General features: G+C 41.0%; 1 protein-coding gene across 1 annotated transcript in view; it reads left to right on the top strand.

Moving 5' to 3' along the window:
* Nucleotides 1-5,931: 5,931 nt before the first annotated feature.
* Nucleotides 5,932-19,632, top strand: part of OSMR (oncostatin M receptor) — a 76,760-nt gene continuing 63,059 nt past the window's right edge. Inside the window, exon 1 of the mRNA XM_070743421.1 lies at nucleotides 5,932-6,332. The gene's annotated coding sequence lies outside the window, so the exon portion shown is untranslated. The remainder of the gene's footprint in view (nucleotides 6,333-19,632) is intronic.

Raw genomic sequence — 19,632 nt, 5'->3', positions numbered from 1 at the left:
AAGGGGGCGACCCAGGAAGGAGAGCGCAGGAAACATGAAGCAAATTGTCACCCCAGCGAGCAACACTGGTGAACAGTTCACTTGAACGATGATGATCGTTCAAGCCATTCCCACCTGGGCGCATGGCCGGCAAGCCACTCCTACCCAGTCACATGAGTATCAAGCCACACCCACCAATAAGCCACACCCACAGTGTGGCAGTAAAAAATTTGGCTGCCCGTTACTGAATGTGACGTACCGTGACCTTTGCCTTCGAGAAGCTGTGTGGGTATGGCCTGCACAGTTTGACACCCCTGCCCTGTACTGGTTGTCCAGTCTCTTTTTGAAAGCCTCCAGTGGTGGAAGAACCACACGAGATTATATCATGCAGCTAGATTAAAGCCTTCAGGATGTCTAATTTCCAATCTTGCATGTAGAAAAAGAAAATCTGATGCTGTAAAAACAGAATTAGAACAGGAAAATGAAATATGAAAAGCAGGAAAATTCAACACACTGAAAAAGGAAATGAATTGACTAAATGTTGAAATCCAAAGTATCAAAGCTGTACTGGAACTGGCTTGCACTTCCAGTCAAAAGATCATAATATATAGTACACTGCTCAAAAAAATAAATGGAACAGTACTACTGAAAGAGTAGTAGATCCTTGGAACAAACTTCCAGCAGACGTGGTAGATAAATCCACAGTAACTGAATTTAAACATGCCTGGGATAAACATAGATCCATCCTAAGATAAAATACAGGAAATAGTATAAGGGCAGACTAGATGGACCATGAGGTCTTTTTCTGCCGTCAGACTTCTATGTTTCTATGTTTCTATGTCAAAGAACACATCCTAGATCTGAATGAATGAAATATTCTCACGGAATACTTGGTTCTGTACAAAGTTGAATGTGCTGACAACATATGAAATTGATTGTCAATCTGTGTTGCTTCCTAAGTGGACAGTTTGATTTCATAGAAGTTTGATTTACTTGGAGTTATATTGTGTTGTTTAAGTGTTCCCTTTATTTTTTGAACAGTATAGATACGTACTGTACAAAAAAAATGAAAAGAAACGGGTTTCTTTTCAGTCAGGAACAATGCAGCGTTGGCATTGAGGGGTGGCATATAAATCCAATAAATAAATGAATAATTCTGCCTCATATACCCCAGGTCCCACAGAGTTGGCCTTCTCCAGGTCCCGTCGGCCAGACAATGTTGACTGACGGGGCCTAGGGGAAGAGCCTTCTCTGTGGTGGCCCCGGCCCTCTAGAACAAACTCCCTCCAGACATACATACTGTTCCCTCCCTCTTGATCTTTCGTAAAGCTTTAAAAATCTACCTTTGCCGGCGGGCATGGGGGTTGTGAGTGATGAGACTGTCTCCGTCCAATACGAGATATGATTGGATAGGATGAATGGGGTCTTTTAAAATGTTTTAGTAAATTTTCATATTTTATAGTCATTTAGATTTTGTATATATTGTTATATTTAATGTTGTACGCCGCCCCGAGTCGCCTCGAGAAGGGCGGCATAGAAATCTAATCTAATATATATATTATTATATATTATTATTAAATAAATAAATAAATAAATAAATAAATACATACATACATACATACAAAAAGCAAGCAAGCAAGCAAGCAAGCAAGCAAGCAAGCAAGCAAGCAAGCAAGCAAGCAAGCAAGCAAGCAAGCAAGCAAGCAAGCAAGCAAGCAAGCAAGCAAGCAAGCAAGCAAGCAAGCAAGAAAGAAAGAAAGAAAGAAAGAAAGAAAGAAAGAAAGAAAGAAAGAAAGAAAGTCATTGACCAAATAGTTAGACTTTGCAGGCCATCCTCGATATGATGGCTATCTAAGTTTATGCTCCAACCACTGTTGCAATAAAAGGGAAGTGGATGAGTTTGATGATAAAATTCAGTATGCACTCAACAATTTATACACCGCACGTGCTGCTTGTGGTTGGGGCAAGTACCAAGTTTGAAATAGTTGGGCTTATGGATGGAGCCCCTGACAGCCTGGTGAACTGCCACTTCTGGAGTGATGCATGGTGAATATTCCCCATCACCTCCCGTTTATTTTCTCTGCAGCTTCCTGCCTGATCTGGCCCATTTTTAAACTTAACTTTTCATTGCCTTTTCATTGCCCCATACCAAATTTAGTAATAATATTTTCAACTTCTGGGAAGCTGTCATGTTGGAAAGAAAAAACGAGATGAGGACGTTCCCAGAGCAGAAATTATTATTTAAGGAGCAGGGGCCATACATACATCATCGAATTTTGTTATGTGACATGAAGAAATGTGTTTTTGTGTGACTCTAGTTAGGATTGATTAATATTTGTGCCTCTGAACATGTATTTGGGTGTGATAAAGTGTGAGCGTCTATTCAGGACAGGGGTGTTTATGTTGAATTAGTATGCATATTTATCTTGCAGTGGTAACTCATGTTGTTTATATATACATGTATGTGTGTAATTGGAAACACATAATAAGCTGCATACATAGTGCTCTAGGTCAGTGATGGTGAACCTATGGCACAGGTGCCACAGGTGGCACACGGAGCCATATCTGCTGGCACGCGAGCCAGTGCCCTAGCTCAGTTCCAACGTGCATGTGTGTGTCGGCCAGCTGATTTTTGGCTCACACAGAGGCTCTACTTATGAACTTAATTCATTCCGTGACCAGGTTCTTAAGTAGAAAAGTTTGTAAGAAGAAGCAATTTTTCCCATAGGAACCAATGTAAAAGCAAATAATGCATGCGATTGGGGAAACCACGGGAAGGGTGGAGGCCTTGTTCCTCCCAGAAGATTCTTAGAGAGGCCCCACAGAGGCTTCTCCCCGCCTTTTCCGGCATTGTTTCCTCCCAGGAGATTCCAAGAGAGGCCCCACGGAGGCTTCTCCCTGCCTTTTCTGGTTACAGTTTCGGAGGCTCGGGTTTGTAACTGGAAAATGGTTCTTGAGAAGAGGCAAAAAAAATCTTGAACACACGGTTCTTATCTAGAAAAGTTCATAAGTAGAGGTACCACTGTATTTTGCATGATACTTTCTGCAAATTTCATTCCTTTTCTTCAAACTAAGAAAGTTCCAGCCACGTAGATGGCTAGAAGCAGATTCCTTTTGTTTTCAGAGTCTGCGGTGCCTCCATTGCTTGGCCCCTGAAAGTTATCCTTGCCATTAACAAAACTGCATTAAGTTGATAACTCTCATTTCAAATTGGAGTTCAAACTGCATGGTTGCCGGCTTAATTTCTGGACTTTCTCGCCACAGGGCCATCCTCTCCATTTTGTAATCTAAGGCTGACCAAGATCTTTGGTGCACATCAAATTAGAACTAAGGAGAAATTTCCTGACAATTGGAACAATTAATCAGTGGAACAGCTTGCCTGCAGAAGTTGTGAATGCTCCAACACTGGAAGTTTTTAAGATGTTGGATAACCATTTGTCTGAAGTAATGTAGGGTTTCCTGCCTAAGCAGGGGGTTGGTCTAGAACAGTGTTTTTCAACCTTTTTTGAGTTGCGGCACATTTTTTACATTTACAAAACCATGGGGCACATTGAGGGGGGGGGCTAAAAAAAGTTTGGACAAAAAAATTCTCTCTCTCTCCCTCCCTTTCGCTCTATTTCTCTCTCCCTCCCTCTTTCTCTCCCTTCCTCTTTTTTTTCTCTCTCTCTCCATCCCTTTCTTTTTCTCTTCCTTCTTTCCTCTTTTTTGCTCTTTCTCTCTCCCTCCCTCCCTCCATGTCTCTCTCTCCCACCTTCCCTCCCTCTTTCTCTCTCTCTCTCTTGCTCTCTCTCTTGCTTTCTTTCTCTCTTGTTTTCTTTCTCTCTCTCTTGCTTGCTTGCTTTCTCTCCCTCTTGCTCTTTCTCTCTCTCTCTCTTGTTTTCTTTTTCTCTCTCTCTCGCTTGCTTGCTTTCTCTCCCTCTTGCTCTTTCTCTCTCTCCTCTTTCTCTCTCTCTTGTTTTCTTTCTCTCTCTGAGCTTCGCGGCACACCTGACCATGTCTCATGGCACACTAGTGTGCCGCGGCACACTGGTTGAAAAACACTGGTCTAGAAGACCTCCAAGGACCCTTCCAGCTCTGTTGTTATTATTATAATAATTATTACCACTTTTAATTCTTGCATATCATTGTAATTGGTACCAATTAAGCCAGCACTATCCAACTACTTGCAATTAAAATACTTACCAATGAAGCTAGTGGGCTTATTCTACCATCAATCATTTTCACATGCCCTGTCTGACTAATATTGCTCTTATTCCCCCCCCCCAATCTATTCTATGCCTCCCAAGTCCTAGCTGATCAGAAGGAAATGGGGATTTTTCAGTAATCTTTCCCTGCCATATCAGACCCACAGAACCAGTAGTAGTAAAAAGGGAAAATGAATCCCATCACTGGGTAAAGTTGTCTTTACTTGTTCCAGCTTTAAGTCTTCATCTCCTGATTTATTGCCAGTAAACATGATCTCAATGCTTCATTGAATCTAAATGCTAATGCTAATTTCAGTCTTTCTCTCTCTTAGAATTTTAGATGGGCAAAGTTTCTTGAATTACACAATACTCCTGAATCATTGGCTGTGCCTGGTGTAGAATTTCTATGACACCCATTTCTGAAGTTTGCGGTTTGGGCTTTGAAATCTGTCAGATGATTCCAATTAGAAAAGTTATTAGGTAGCACAATAATGAAGTTAACTTTTCCCCAGCAGCCAACTGCCAATTCGGTGCACCATTGAGTTCAAGGGGGAGAGAGAGAGAGAAAACAATTTGCATCGGGAACCAAGCATTTATTGAATGAATGCTAATGAAAGTTTTTAAAGTTAGAATTTTTAAAGATTATTTTAAAGTTTATTTTTATGGCTATTAATTGGATTACTATTCTATTGTGTTTTTGTCTATGTTGTGAGCCGCCCTGAGTCCTTGGAGAGGGGCCCCATGCAAATCCAATTAAATATAAATATATATCTATTTATTCCCTTTATTGAGCTCCAAAGCCAATTTTTTAGGGTCCTGGAGGACTTTGTAGAGGGATTTAAGAGATCACCTCCCTAAAAAATAAGATAGAATAGAATTCTTTATTGGCCAACTGTGATTGGATGCACAAGGAATTTGTCTTTGGTGCATATGCTCCCAGTGTACATAGATCTATTTTATAGTTAGAATTGTATATTTGACTTCTTCTTAATTGTTTTTGTATTTTATATTGTTGTAAATCTAGGTCGTTTGGGATTGGGTGGCATAGAAGTCGAATTAAATAAACAAACAAACAAATAAACAAATTTGTCAACAATCATGAGGTAAAACGCTCAATGGTTGTCATAGAGATCAAATAAGCAACGAGGAAACAATCCATATTAATAAAAATGGGAAATGGGTGATAGGAATGATGAGAAAAAACTAGTAGTAATAGTAGTGCCGACTTAGTAAATAGTTTGAAGTGTTGAGGGAATTAATTGTTTAGCAGAGAGTTTCCCAACCTTGGCAACTTAAAGATATTTGGACTTCAACTCCCAGAATTCCCCAGTTGAAGTCCAAATATCTTTAAGTTGCCAAGGTTGGGAAACACTGGTTTTATCAGGGGGGAAAACTCATCTTGTGTCCAAAATAAATATTTCAAACAAGCGGAAGCAACGGAGAACGAAACGCTTTAGAAAGAAAAGAAAGAAAAATCCGGGACCTTCACTTTTAAAAGCGAGAAACAAATCGCTCCGCGATTAGAAAAAAATAAAATAATAATAATAATAATTGGCTTCGAAGAGGAGCCTGTTTCAAACTCGCGGGGAGTTTCCAGGCCAACCTTTAGCGGCGGCTCTTACAGAGTCCCGAGTCGATCCTTCCAAGCAAGCTTCGGGGCCTCCAGGAAAAGCGGTGGAAGACCAACTTTCGCAATGGCAGTTCCTCCGCGGTTTCCGCTGAAGTTGGGAGGGTTCAGACACACAAGCTGGGACCGGGGTGGAGGGATGGGGGGAGGAGGAGGAAGATAGGAGGAGCTCCGTGTAACTTATCCCCGCAATATTTACGGGAAAAGGGGGAAAACGGTTAATAAAAGTTTTTGTTTTTCCTCACCGAGGACCTTGGCTCGACGTTCGCGCTTTCTTTCCTTCCCACTCTTCCTCCTCCTCCTCCTCTTTCCCAATTTCCTCCTCCCGCAACAAACACGCACACATCGTTCTCGGAAAGTCGTCCCCCCATTCAGGGTGGGGAACCCGAGTGGTGCCAAACGGAGATTGCGATTCTTGCGCTTTGCCTTTTTTCCCCCTCCCTCGACGCGTGTTCAACTCGGGGTAACGTAGGAACGGACCCGGCGAGGGTCTTCCGACCTCTCTCTCTTCTCCACCGGGAGCATCTTCGACGACGGAAGACGTGAGTATCTGAGACTGAATCCGCCTCTCTCCCCCGCCCCTTCCCCGGATTTTATTTCTTTACTTATTATTTATTAGTTGGATTTATAGTCCGCCCCTCCCCGGGGATGGCATATAAATGTATATTTATACTGTACACTGTTCAAAAAATAAAAATAAAAATAAAGGGAACACTTAAACTACACCATATAACTCCAAGTTAATCAAACTTCTATGAAATCAAACTGTCCACTTAGGAAGCAACACAGATTGACAATCGATTTCATATGTTGTCAGCACATTCAACTTTGTACAGAACGAAGTATTCAGTGAGAATATTTCATTCATTCAGATCTAAGATGGGTTCTTTGAGTGTTCCCTTTATTTTTTTTGAGCAGTATAATTTTATAAAACCCCTAATTTATCTTTAGAGGTTTTAATTGTTTTGGATTATTTTTAATAACAATCACAACAACAACAACAACAACAACAGAGTTGTTGGAGGTCTTCTAGTCCAACCCCCTGCTTAGGCAGGAAACTCTACACTACTTCAGACAGATGGTTATCCAGCATCTGCTTAAAAACTTCCAGGGTTGGGGCATTCACAACTTCTGGAGGCAAGCTGTTCCACTGATCAACTCTTCTGATTGTCAGAAAATTTCTCCTTAGTTCTAAGTTCCTTCTCTCCTTGTTTAGTTTCCATCCATTGCTTCTTGTTCTACGCTCAGGTGCTTTGGAGAATAGGTTGACTCCTTCTTTGTGGCAACCCCTGAGATATTGGAACACTGCTATCATGTCTCCCCTGGTCCTTCTTTTCAGTTCCTGCAACTGTTCTTCATATGTTTTAGCCTCCAGTCCCCTAATCATCTCTGCACTTTTTCTAGAGTCTCAACATCCCTTTAGCATCATGGCGACCAAAACTGAATGCAGTATTCCAAGTGTGGCCTTACCAAGGCCTTATAAAGTGGTATTAACGCTTCACATTATCTTGATTCTATACCTCTGTTAATGCAGCCTAAAGGGTGTTGGCTTTTTTGGCACCTGCTGCACACTGCTGGCTCATAATATAAATGGTTGTCCACTAGGACTCCAACTTCCCTCTCACAGTTACTACTATTGAGCAAGGTACCACATATATACTGTACCTGTGTGTTTTGTTTTTCTTGACTAAATGTAGAACCTTACTTTTTTCACCATTGAATTTTAAATTGTTTTTAAATTGTTGTACAATGCCCAGAGCCCAGGAGTTGGGCAGCTTAGAAACCTAGCAAACAAACAAACAAACATTTTTTTTCTTTGTACAGGTGAGCTTTTCGGTTTTCTGGTGGGATTCCCATGTCTTTAAGCTGCAGGGTCAAAATGTAAAGTCTTCTCTCTTTTATGGGAGAGAGATGCCTAAGGAGAGCTAGTAACTGATCAAAGACCGCTGAAGGCTGGCTAAACCTTACTAGGTTTTAATTATAAGGAGCAAGCTTATGTATAGGTCAGGGTTTAAGAGCGAGCTCTTTTCCTAACTTTGGTTTAGCCTGGTTAAAATTGGAAGGGGAATCAATGTCCTGCTTTGGTTTGAGAGAGAGGGCTGCTACTTAGATTTAGATTTACCAATAGATTTGTTATTAGAAGGGACCTTGTAGGTCATCTAGTCCAACCCCCTGCTGAAGCAGGAGTTCCTGCCCCATTTGAGACAGATGGCAGTCCAGTCTCTCTTTGAAGGTTGCAAGCAATGGGTGGTGGTGGGGAACTAAATAGGGAGAGAAGTATCTTAGAAATAAGGAAAAAGATTTTGAGAGTTAGAATAATTAATCCGTGGAACAGCTTGCCTCCAGAAGTTGTGAATGCTCCAACACTGGCATTTTTAAAGAAGATGTTGGATAACCATTTGTCTGAAGTAATGTAGGGTTTCCTGCCTAAGCAGGGGGTTGGACTAGAAGACCTCCAAGGTCCCTTCTAACTCTTTTATTGTTCTTGTTGTTGTTATTTTATTCACAAAAACCAGTAATAGCAAAGGAGATTTATATGCTGGGCTTCGTATCACAATATCACAAGTCGAACACTTCCCAAGCATCCAGGACTGTGTGATGTATTTTCGTATGATATGCGCAGATCCAACTGACAGAATGTGATTTTGTCAATGTTTATTTTTTTCAAATGCCACCTGAGGTCTTTTGGCATAGCACCCAGTGTGCCAATTACTACTGGGACCACCTGTACTGGTTTATGCCAGAGTCGTCGTAGTTCGATTTTAAGATCCTGATATCGGCTAGGTTTTTCTTGTTGTTTTTCATCAATTCAGCTGGTATGGCAACATGATCCACAATTTTTTATTTTCCACAATCGTGAGGTCTAGTGTGTTGTGTTTTAAAACCTTGTCAGTTTGAATTCGAAAGTCCCAAAGTATTTTGGCATGTTTGCTTTCAACTACTTTCTCAGGTTTATGATCCCACCAGTTCTTTACCACTGGTAGATGGTAGTTGTGGCACGGGTTCCAATGGAAAATCTGAGCCACGTAGTTGTGCCTCTGTTTGTAGTCCATCTTTGCGATTTTCTTGCAGCCGCTGAGGATGTGATAAACTGTTTCATCAGCTTCCTTGCAAAGTCTGCATTTTGGTTCATCAGCAGATTTTTCAATCCTGGCCTTGATTGCATTTGTTCCGATTGCTTGTTCCTGGGCTGCAAGAATCAAACCTTCTGTCTCCTTCTTCAGTGCTCCGTTATTGAGCCATAACCAGGTCTTCTCCTTATCAACTTTTCCTTCTTATCTTCTCTTATCGAAGAACTGCCCATGCAAAGCTTTATTGCGCCAGCTGTCGGCTCTGGTTTGCATTGCATTGTTATTGTTGTTATATGTTAGACCATACATATTAATACATACTTGTGACATATTAATACATACTTGTGTGTGCATGCACACACATGCACAATGAATGGCATGATAATAAATTTAAATTTGTGACTTTACTATTGCTTTATGCAGGGAATTGCGCCTTTAAAACTTAGAATTCCACTAATAATTCCTCCATATAATTTACACTGTGATGATGATGATGAGTTGGTGCTCTCTCAATCTCCGCTGGCAAGCTGTTCCACAGGTTAATCGCTCTCACCGTCAGAAAGTTTATCCTCACTTCCAGCTTGAATCTCTCCTTGGTCATCTTCCATCTCAAGTACTGGAGTTTCGCCATCTCTTTAAACCAGGGGGTCCCCAAACTTGGGTGAGAGCGATCAACCAGTGGAACAGCTTGCCCGTGGAGGTTGTGAGAGTTCAAACATTTGAGACTTTCAAAGAGAGATTAGACTGCCATTGGTCTGAAATGGTATAGGGCAGTGATGGTGAACCTATGGCACGGGTGCCACAGGTGGCACATGGAGCTACATTTGCTGGCACGTGAGTTGTTGCGTTAGCTCACCTCCAATGTGCATGTGTGTGCCAGCCAGCTGATTTTTAATTTGCACAGAGGCTCGGGGAGGGCACTTTTGGCTTCCAGAGAGCCTCTAGAGGGATGGGAGAGGGTGTTTTTACCCTCCCCAAGCTCCTTTGGAGCTTGGGGAAGGCAAAACGTGATCCTACTGGGCCCACCAGAAGTTGGGAAACAGGCCATTTGCGGCCTCCAGAGGGGTGGGGGAAGCTCTTTTTGCCCGTCCCCAGGCATTGAATTATAGGTGTTAACACTTGCGTACGTGCGATAGCGCCTGCCCATGCTCTTTTGGCACCCGAGGAGAAAAAGGTTCGCCAGGGCAATGATGACGAACCTTTTTTTTTATCGTGCACCGAAAGTCCAAGCATGGGTGCTATGGCATGCACGTGTATGCTCAGATCCATAAATCAATATCCCCCATGCCCCCCCCATTCCCAACATCTGGTGGGCCTGATAGACCAGTTTTTCAACCCTCCTCAGGCTCCAGAGGCTTTTGTGGAGCCTAGGGAGGGAAAAAATGCACTTTCCTGTCACCTGGAGGTCCTCCGGAGGCTGAAAATGCCCTCCCAGAGCCTCCACATTAGCCGTAAATCAGCTGACTGGTAAACAGATTCATGCTAGAGCCGAGCAAGGGCAAAGAACGTGGCCTTAGGAGCCGTCATGGGTCTCCCCAGATACACCCATGTCACTCCAACACACTGTGGCCTGCATTGGCTGCCGATTGGTTTCTGGACACAATTCAAAGTGTTGGTGATGACTTATAAGGCCCTACATGGCATCGGACCAGATTACTTACGGGTCCGCTTTCTGCCGCAGAAATCACAGCGGCCGATAAGGTCCCACAAAGTTGGCCTTCTCCAGGTCCCGTCGACCAGACAATGTTGTCTGGGGGGGGGGGGGCTAGGGGAAGAGCCTTCTCTGTGGCGGCCCCGGCCCTCTGGAATCAGCTCTTTCCAGAGATTCGCACTGCCTCCACCCTCCTCACCTTTCGCAAGACCCTAAAGACCCATCTATGTCATTATGCATGGGGCAGCTAGACCATGCCCCATTTTTCTCTGACCGTTAAATGTTATGTGTGGATGTGATTGAGTAGATTGACTGATTTTTAACATAATGGGATTTTTAGTTTACTGTTTTATCTATTAGACTTGTATGCACATTGTTTTGCATTGCATGTTGTGAGCCCCTCCATGTCCTCGGAGAGGGGTGGCATACAGGTCTAAATAATAATAATAATAATAATAATAATAATAATAATAATAATAATAATAACAACAAGCATAGACATGATGCTGTGGCACAGATGATCCACTGGAACCTGTGCCAGAGCTACCATTTACCAGTGGCAAAGAACTGGTGTGATCATAAGCCCGAAAAAGTGGTCGAAAATGAGCAAGCAAAACTTGGGACTTCCGACTTCAGACTGACCGAATTCTGAAGCATAACACACCAGACAACTTGATTGTGGAGAAAAAGAAAGTATGGATCATCGACATCGCAATCCCAGGGGACAGCAGAATTGAGGAGAAGCAGCTAGAGAAATTAGTGAAATACGAAGATCTAAAAATTGAGCTGCAACGACTCTGGCATAAGCCAGTGAAAGTGATCCCAGTGGTACTTGGCACGTTGGGCGCAGTGCCAAAGGATCTCAGCGGACATTTGAAAACCACTGGAATTGACAAAATCTCCATGTATCAATTGGAAAAGGCCGCTTTACTGGGATCGGCAAACAGAATTCGCCGCTACATCACGCAGTCCTAGGTGCTTGGGAAGTGCCCGCCTGGTGATGAAATACGAAATCCAGCATAGTGATCTCGTTTGCTGTGTTGTATTGACATAATAATAATAATAATAATAATAATAATAATAATAATAATAATAATAATAATATAAATCTAAAACTTGGCAACTTTAAAACTTGTGAACTTCAACTCCCAGCTTTCTGGGAATCCACAAGTCTTAAAGTTACCAAGTTTGAAGCTTTAAACATTTGATGAGGTTGAGAAACTTTGGTCGAGGGGAGTCAAAACAATTGCTTTGGGACTACAATTCTGTAAAGCTCCTCCCCCCCCCCCCCGATTTTGATGCTTTGCTCATCTCCTGTCCTGCCCTTCATCTTCATCTTCATCTTCCTCCAGCCTAACAGGCGCTGTTGTTGCCCAGGTCTTGCAGGCATCCCAGGAAGGGAAGTGCTCCAATCCTCTGAGGCTACAACCTTAAAAATAGAGAAATGAGGTTGTAAACACATTCGGTAGCAAATTAGTGGAAAAACAGAATAGGCACTTACTTTGCAAAAGGCATCTTTGCAAAGTTGCGCTCTTCACTTGCTAATGTTTCAAGACTTGAAAGCAGGAAATACCCCTGACAATTCTTCCCCGAATTGTCCATTCTCTCCAAATTTGGAGGGAAGTGCCCCCTCTGGAAAGGCTTGGCCTTTGGAGATTTTGCTTACTTCCAGTTTGTATGTATTTCCTGCATTCAAAGGAAAGAATTTGACAGTATAAGAAAGTAAGAAATGTTGAACTGAATTAATAAGTGTTAGTTGGTTGAATGCTAATTGGATTTGGAGTAAAATTTTAAATGGGCAATTAGTAAATATATACTGTATCACCAAGGAGAAGGAAAAAGATTGAAATTTGTTTGTTTTGTTTGTTTCCTTAGAGTTTAATAATAGAAGTTATATAAGGGTTTTTAGTTTTTAGAAAAACGTATAAAGAGACGAAGGAGGCATTACGGCTTAGTGTTTAAGATGTTAGAGATATTGTTTGTATTAAATACTTGAAGGAACATTAACGGTGAAATTTAATTAGAAGATAATTGGATATCTGGTTGACAAAATTAGAATGTTGGCAGTGAGGAGAAATGATTTATATAGAAATTTTTTGAATTAAGAATATTTTCATTGTATATGACTTATTAATACTCTATTGCTTTTTATTGTACTGAAAATAGAAGGTATACAGTACTGTATTGTATGAAGGTATGTGGAGAGAGAGAAAAATTACCCAAAGGAAAGAAATTGAAAGAAAGTTCAGCAATTGTGGCTATAGGAGATTTTTATTTATATATTTATTTTAAAATTTAAACAGGTTTTTGGTTGTAGAAAGATTCAAGGCAGCTTAGGGTAACTCTTTTCTTTTTTCAAGATCATGTTGTGCTTTTCTGGTTTAAATGTTTCTCTTTTATAAAGAAGGTGCTAAAAAGGTAGCTTTGTGAGTATGTATTTTGCCTTTACAGGTAGTCCTCGACTTACAACAGTTCAGTTAGTGACTGCTCAGTTACAACAGCACTGAAAAATGTGACTTACAACCATTTTTCAGAGTTAAAAACCTTTGCAGCATCCCCATGATCACATAATCAAAATCCAGATGCTTGGCATCTGGTTCATATTTAACATACTTGCTGTGTTCCGGGATCATGTGGACCACCTTTTGCGACCTTCTGATAAGCAAAGTCAATGGGGAAACCAGAGTCACTTAACAACGGGGTGACTAACTTATCAATGCAATGATTCACTTAACAACTCGGGCAAGAAAGGTCATGAAATGGGGCAAAAGTCACTTAACCCATGTCTCACTTAACAATAGAAATTTGGGGCTCAATTGTCGTATGTCGAGGACTACCTGATTTAAACAGATTTTTAGTTTGTATAGATTCAAGACAGCTTGGGATAAGTTTAAAAATACAAGAATGTGTTGTAATTTCCTTCTTTAAAATGTTTCTACTTTATGAGTCAGTTCTTAAAAAGAATAGCACACAATAAAATAGAATTCTTTATTGGTGGCTCACTAAAGGATTCTAAGTGAGTATGTATTCTCTCTCTCTCTTTCTCTCTCCCTCCCTCCCTCCCTCCATCTATTTATCTATCTAGGATATATAGCTTCCATACATGCTCATATAGTATGTACGAGTATACAGTAGTATGTACAAGTATACAATGCTTCCTATCGTGTTTCCCCAAAAATAAGACCCTGTCTTATACTTTTTTGAACCCTGAAATAAGCCCTCAGCCTTATTGCCATGCACTCAAAATCCCGATTGGGCTTATTATGAGGGGATGCCTTATTTTGGAGAAAATAGGAGAGTGTTAGGAAGTTGTGTAAAAATCCTGTAAATTAAGCAACCTTCCAGAAATATGTGTTAATAATTTCTTTATTTTTATCAATTAGCAAAATCGAAAGTAAACTAACCAAAAAGAAATCCAGATCAACTCAGAATTCCGTATGACCGTCTTTTGCCTTCAAAACAACACCCTCTCTTTCACTCCTACAAAGACAGGGGTTGTGTAAGAATAGAGTCAGGTGTGTGGTATACCAATTATACCAAGCAGGTGCTAATGATCATCCATTTCATAGGTAGGTTGAAAGACAATTATTAACTGAAACTGAAACAACCATGTTGGAGACTTAAAACTGAGTGAGGAACAGCCAAACTCTGCTACTAAAAGGTGAGGTTATGGAAGAGTGTTTCATGTTACAGGTCAGGTACCAAGACAAAACTGAGCACAGGAACAAGTTACAAGAACTTTACAATCTTTATCTCTCCCAGGCAAAGATTTCAATGGGTTTCTAGATATTTTTCAAGCTCTTTTGAAGAAGCACAAAGAAAGGGCAACATTGAGGACCAATTGCCAAAAACATTTGCACAGTACTATATACACTGGTCAAAAAAATAAAGAGAAAACTTAAACAACACATATAACTCCAATTAAATCAAACCTTTGTGAAATCTGTGGAATTTATTTGTTTGAGCAGTATATATAGTATCCATACATACACACTCGTGAATGTGCGCATGCACGCACACACACAGATAGACAGATCAATGAATGGATATATGTTTATCCCAGGCATGTTTAAATTCGGTTACTGTGGATTTACCAACCACGTCTGCTGGAAGTTTGTTCCAAGGATCTACTACTCTTTCAGTAAAATAATACTTTCTCATGTTGCCTTTGATCTTTCCCCCAACTAACTTCAGATTGTGTCCCCTTGTTCTTGTGTTCACTTTCCTGTTAAAAACACTTCCCTCCTGAACCCTATTTAACCCTTTAACATATTTAAATGTTTCGATCATGTCCCCCCTTTTCCTTCTGTCTTCCAGACTATACAGATTGAGTTCATTAAGTCTTTCCTGATACGTTTTATACTTCAGACCTTCCACCATTCTTGTAGCCCGTCTTTGGACCCGTTCAATTTTGTCAATATCTTTTTGTAGGTGAGGTCTCCAGAACTGAACACAGTACTCCAAATGTGGTCTCACCAGCGCTCTATATAAGGGGATCACAATCTCCCTCTTCCTGCTTGTTATACCTCTAGCTATGCAGCCAAGCATCCTACTTGCCTTTCCTACTGCCCGACCACACTGCTCACCCATTTTGAGACTGTCAGAAATCACTACCCCTAAATCCTTCTCTTCTGAAGTTTTTGCTAACACAGAACTGCCAATGCAATACTCAGATTTAGGATTCCTTTTCCCCAAGTGCATTATTTTACATTTGGAAACATTAAACTGCAGTTTCCATTGCTTTGACCATTTATCTAGTAACGCTAAATCATTTACCATATTACAGACCCCTCCAGGAATATCAACCCTATTGCACACTTTAGAGTCATCGGCAAATAGGCAAACCTTCCCTACCAAACCTTCCCCTATGTCACTCACAAACATATTAAAAAGAATAGGACCCAGAACAGACCCTTGTGGCACACCGCTTGTAACCTGTCTCTGCTCAGAATACTCGCCATTAACAATAACTCTCTGATGTCTATGCTTCAGCCAGCTTGAAATCCACTGAACTATCCAGGGATTAAGTCCAATCTTCACTAATTTATCTATCAGCTCTTTATGTGGAACCGTATCAAAGGCTTTGCTGAAGTCCAGATAGGCAATATTCACGGCACCACCTTGATCCAACACCTTTGTGACATAGTCAAAGAACTCAATGAGATTAGTCTGACACGATTTGCCTTCAGTAAAGCCATGCTGATTTGGGTCCAATAAGTTATTATTTTTTAGATGCTGATTTATCCTCTTTTTGAGTAGAGTCTCCATCATTTTAACTACAACTGATGTCAAGCTAACTGGCCTGTAGTTTCCAGCTTCTTCTCTACTGCCCTTCTTGTGGATAGGCACAACACTGGCCATTCTCCAATCCTCAGGAACATCTCCTGTTAACAGGGATTGGTTAAACAAATCAGTCAGGGGGGTAGCAATGACAGATCTGAGTTCTTTAAGAACTCTGGGATGGATGCCATCTGGACCCATTGCCTTATTTATCTTTAATCTTTCAAGTTCTTCTAAGACATCGGCTTCTAAGATCACTGGAGCTGAATCCGTACAGCTGGAAGCAATGCTATATCCCTCTATAGTATTATTTTGTAAGGTGTCCTTTGAGAAAACTGAACAGAAGTAGCTATTGAAATGGTCAGCGATCTCCTTATTCCCATTAATGCATGTATTATTCCCGGTACTAAGCTTTGTGATGCTGCAGTTTTTCTTCTTCCTATCACTAATATATCTGAAGAAGGTTTTATCCCCCTTCTTTACAGATTTTGCTATTTCTTCCTCTTTTGAGGCTTTAGCAGCATATATTATCTGTTTCGCCTCCTTCTGTCTCATTTTATACACCTCTCTATCAGCTATACTTCCAGACTCTTTATACCTCCTATAGGCAGCCTTTTTTTCATTGACTATAGCCCTTACATCATTGCTAAACCATAGCGGTTTCTTCTTCCTTTTACCTTTAGTTACTTGCTTTACATAAAGTCTTGTGGCTTTTAAGATGGCCTTTTTTAATACAGTCCACTGGGTGCTCGCTCCTGCCATTTTATCCCTCCCCTTTAATTCATTATTTAAATATTCCCCCATTGCATTAAAATTTGTTTTTCTGAAATCCAATACTTTGGTTGCAGTATAGGATTGCTCACAATCAGTTTTTACATCAAACCACAAACATAGATGGTCGCTGCAACCTAAATTTTCTCCCACCTTGACCTCTGAAACCCGATTCCCATTTGTAAAAACTAAATCTAGAATATTCTCCCCTCTAGTTGGTGTCTTAACTAGCTGTGCCATAGCTGCTCCTGTAAAGGCCTCTACTATATTCTTACTTTTGCATGTAAGGGCACTGGGGATATTCCAGTCAACATCAGGCATGTTGAAATCACCCATAACCACAATATCTCCCTTTACTGCCATTAGGGTAATCTCATCCACCATCTTGTTGTCATGTTCCTCAGATTGCCCTGGAGGCCTATAGATCACCCCAATTCTAATGACAGAACCGTCTTTATTTTGCATGCAAATCCAGAGGGTCTCCAGATCTTTACATGTATTTTGAATTAGTATTGTTTTTAGACTTTCTTTAACATAAATGGCTACTCCACCTCCCCTTCTCTCTATTCTATCCTTCCTATACAGTGTATATCCTGGTATGGATATTTCCCATTCATTGGAATCCTTAAACCATGTCTCAGTTATGGCAACCAGATCCAAATTATCTCTAGATATTATGGCCATTAACTCACAGAGCTTGTTGCTCAAGCTTCGAGCATTCGTGCACATTACCCGAAGAACATTATTTTCATTATTAGTTTGCCCCTTATCATCAACAACTACATCTATTTTATTTTCAGCTCCCTTTTCATAAGCTTCCAGAAACTGATGTATCCTCATTGGTCGGGGACAGAAATCCTCCACATCTGGTACATCTCTGTCCCCTTTACCTAGTTTAAATGCCTGTCCAAAAAAGCTCTGAATTCCTCACCGAGCACCTGGGTACCTCTGTATGATGGATGCAAACCATCCCTCTTAAACAACTCCCTATTAGACCATCTACTGACATCATGACTTACATAACCAAAACCTTCAGCTTTACACCACTGCCTTAACCACACATTAAACTCTCTGATACAACTTGTTTTACCCTCCTGGCCACAAACCGGTAACACCTCTGAGAAAGTCACTGAATCAGTTATTTTACCCAGCTCCACACTTAGACTTTGAAAATCTCTTTTTACTACATTAACATTTCTCTGGGACAGATCGTTTGTGCCAAGATGCACCACCACATCAACTTTATTACCTTTACTCACAGCCCTGACAATGTTTGTAATCCGCCTCCTGTCCCTGTGGGCAGTGGCTCCTGGAAGACACCTCATCACCTTCACCACATCCTTCCTCTGTCCCAAATCAACACCTCTGACAATCGAGTCACCCACAAGAACATGTGTCCTCTCTTTATTTCTACTAACTGGACTTGGTTTGGTGACACTATGTTCCTCATTTACAACAACTTCTCCTTTGAACATCCCCTCATTCTCCGCCTGAGGGGCCTTGCTAATATCTACAACATCCTTACTATTTAAATCCGCAAGAACATTATAGGAGTTGGATACAGAGAGACCAAAATTGTTATGTTTTTGTTCAACTGCACGTAATCTTCCTGAACCAACAGTTGTCCAAACAGCCCTCCTCCTCGGGGGGCGCTGTGGAAGTGGAGGCTGCACACATGGCTGTATTACAGCACGTGGCTGGGACAATCTTTCCACTTCTGCCTGCAAGCTACAAACTAAGGACTGCAATCTAGAGATCTCGCCATCTAACCTAGATGTCCTAATGCAAAGAGGGCAGTACCCCAAGTTCCACAAGGTACTACGGAACACAACAGCCAAACAAGTGTTACACTGTACCAAGCCAATCATCTTAAGAATGTATTGAAATACAGGTACTTAGCAAGAAAATGAACCCCTATTGCTACCAAACTTTGCTGATTTTGGTTTATAGTTATATAATTCGCGCGCCGCCAGGCGCACGGGCCACTATTTTCCTCTCCTCTTCCTCTGTGTTCTGAAAGTGCAGTTTAAAATGGCTTTTCTGACCCTTTTATACTTCCCAATCTAGTCCCCTCCTCCCTGAATTCAATAACGCAATCAGTCAATGAAATTTCCCCTTACAGCCAGCTATATCCCCTCCTCCTTGAATTCAATAACACTATCAGCCAAAGAAATTTCCCCTTACAGCCAGCTATATACCCTCCTCCTTGAATTCAAGAATACAAACTGTAAACAGCACTATGGCATGATAATAAGTTTAAATTTGTGGCTTTACTGTTGCTTTAAGCATGGAATTGCTCCTTTAAAACTTAGAATTCCACTAATAATCCCACCATATAATTCACAGTAGGGGTTCTCAATCTTTCTAATGCTGTGGCCCCTTAATACAGTGTTGTGGTGACCCTCAACGATAAGCCTAGCGCCAATTCTCCCAACAGAGCTTTAAGCTGATTGGCAGGAATGTCAGAGGGACACCCCCACTGTAAACGCCTGATTGGTCGAATTGTAAAAATATGTTCCAAGGCACCACAATAGAAGCTTTAATTCCTAACACCATGGGAAATTTGTTTTCGGCGACCCCTGTGAAATAGTCGTTCAAGCCCCAAAGGTGTCCCGACTCCCAGGTTGAGAACCACTGCACTAGGCTATAAACCAGTGTTAATGAACTCTCATACGAGAGAAGGGAAAATTATTAAATAAAAACATTTGCATTAACTATTTGAAATTAAACCAAAACTTTTTTTCTGTCCTAGTTTTATCCATGTCCTAGTTCTGACTTATTTTCTTGCGAAGCTAGCAAGCCCGCTGCAGTCTAAATGCAGCCCTCCCCCACCTAAAAAATCTACAGTAGGTGTGTATTACACAAGTTATAATGGACAAGACCATGCTAAATTGCAGGGTTTTATGATCCTATTAGACTTAAATGCAGTATGCTAATAATACTAGCATTATTTGTAATCCAAGCCTCAAAGGTTGGTTTTGGCAAGCCTCCATAAAAATAATTTTGACTTGGCACTATACATCAGCCAAGTCTGGGTATATCAATGACTTCTGTATCTCTCTTCTATAT

This window comes from Erythrolamprus reginae, chromosome 2 (assembly GCF_031021105.1).
Source record: "Erythrolamprus reginae isolate rEryReg1 chromosome 2, rEryReg1.hap1, whole genome shotgun sequence".
Lineage (NCBI taxonomy): Eukaryota > Metazoa > Chordata > Lepidosauria > Squamata > Dipsadidae > Erythrolamprus > Erythrolamprus reginae.
Note: the sequence above shows the minus strand (reverse complement) of the source record. Positions and strands in the feature narration are given on the sequence as shown.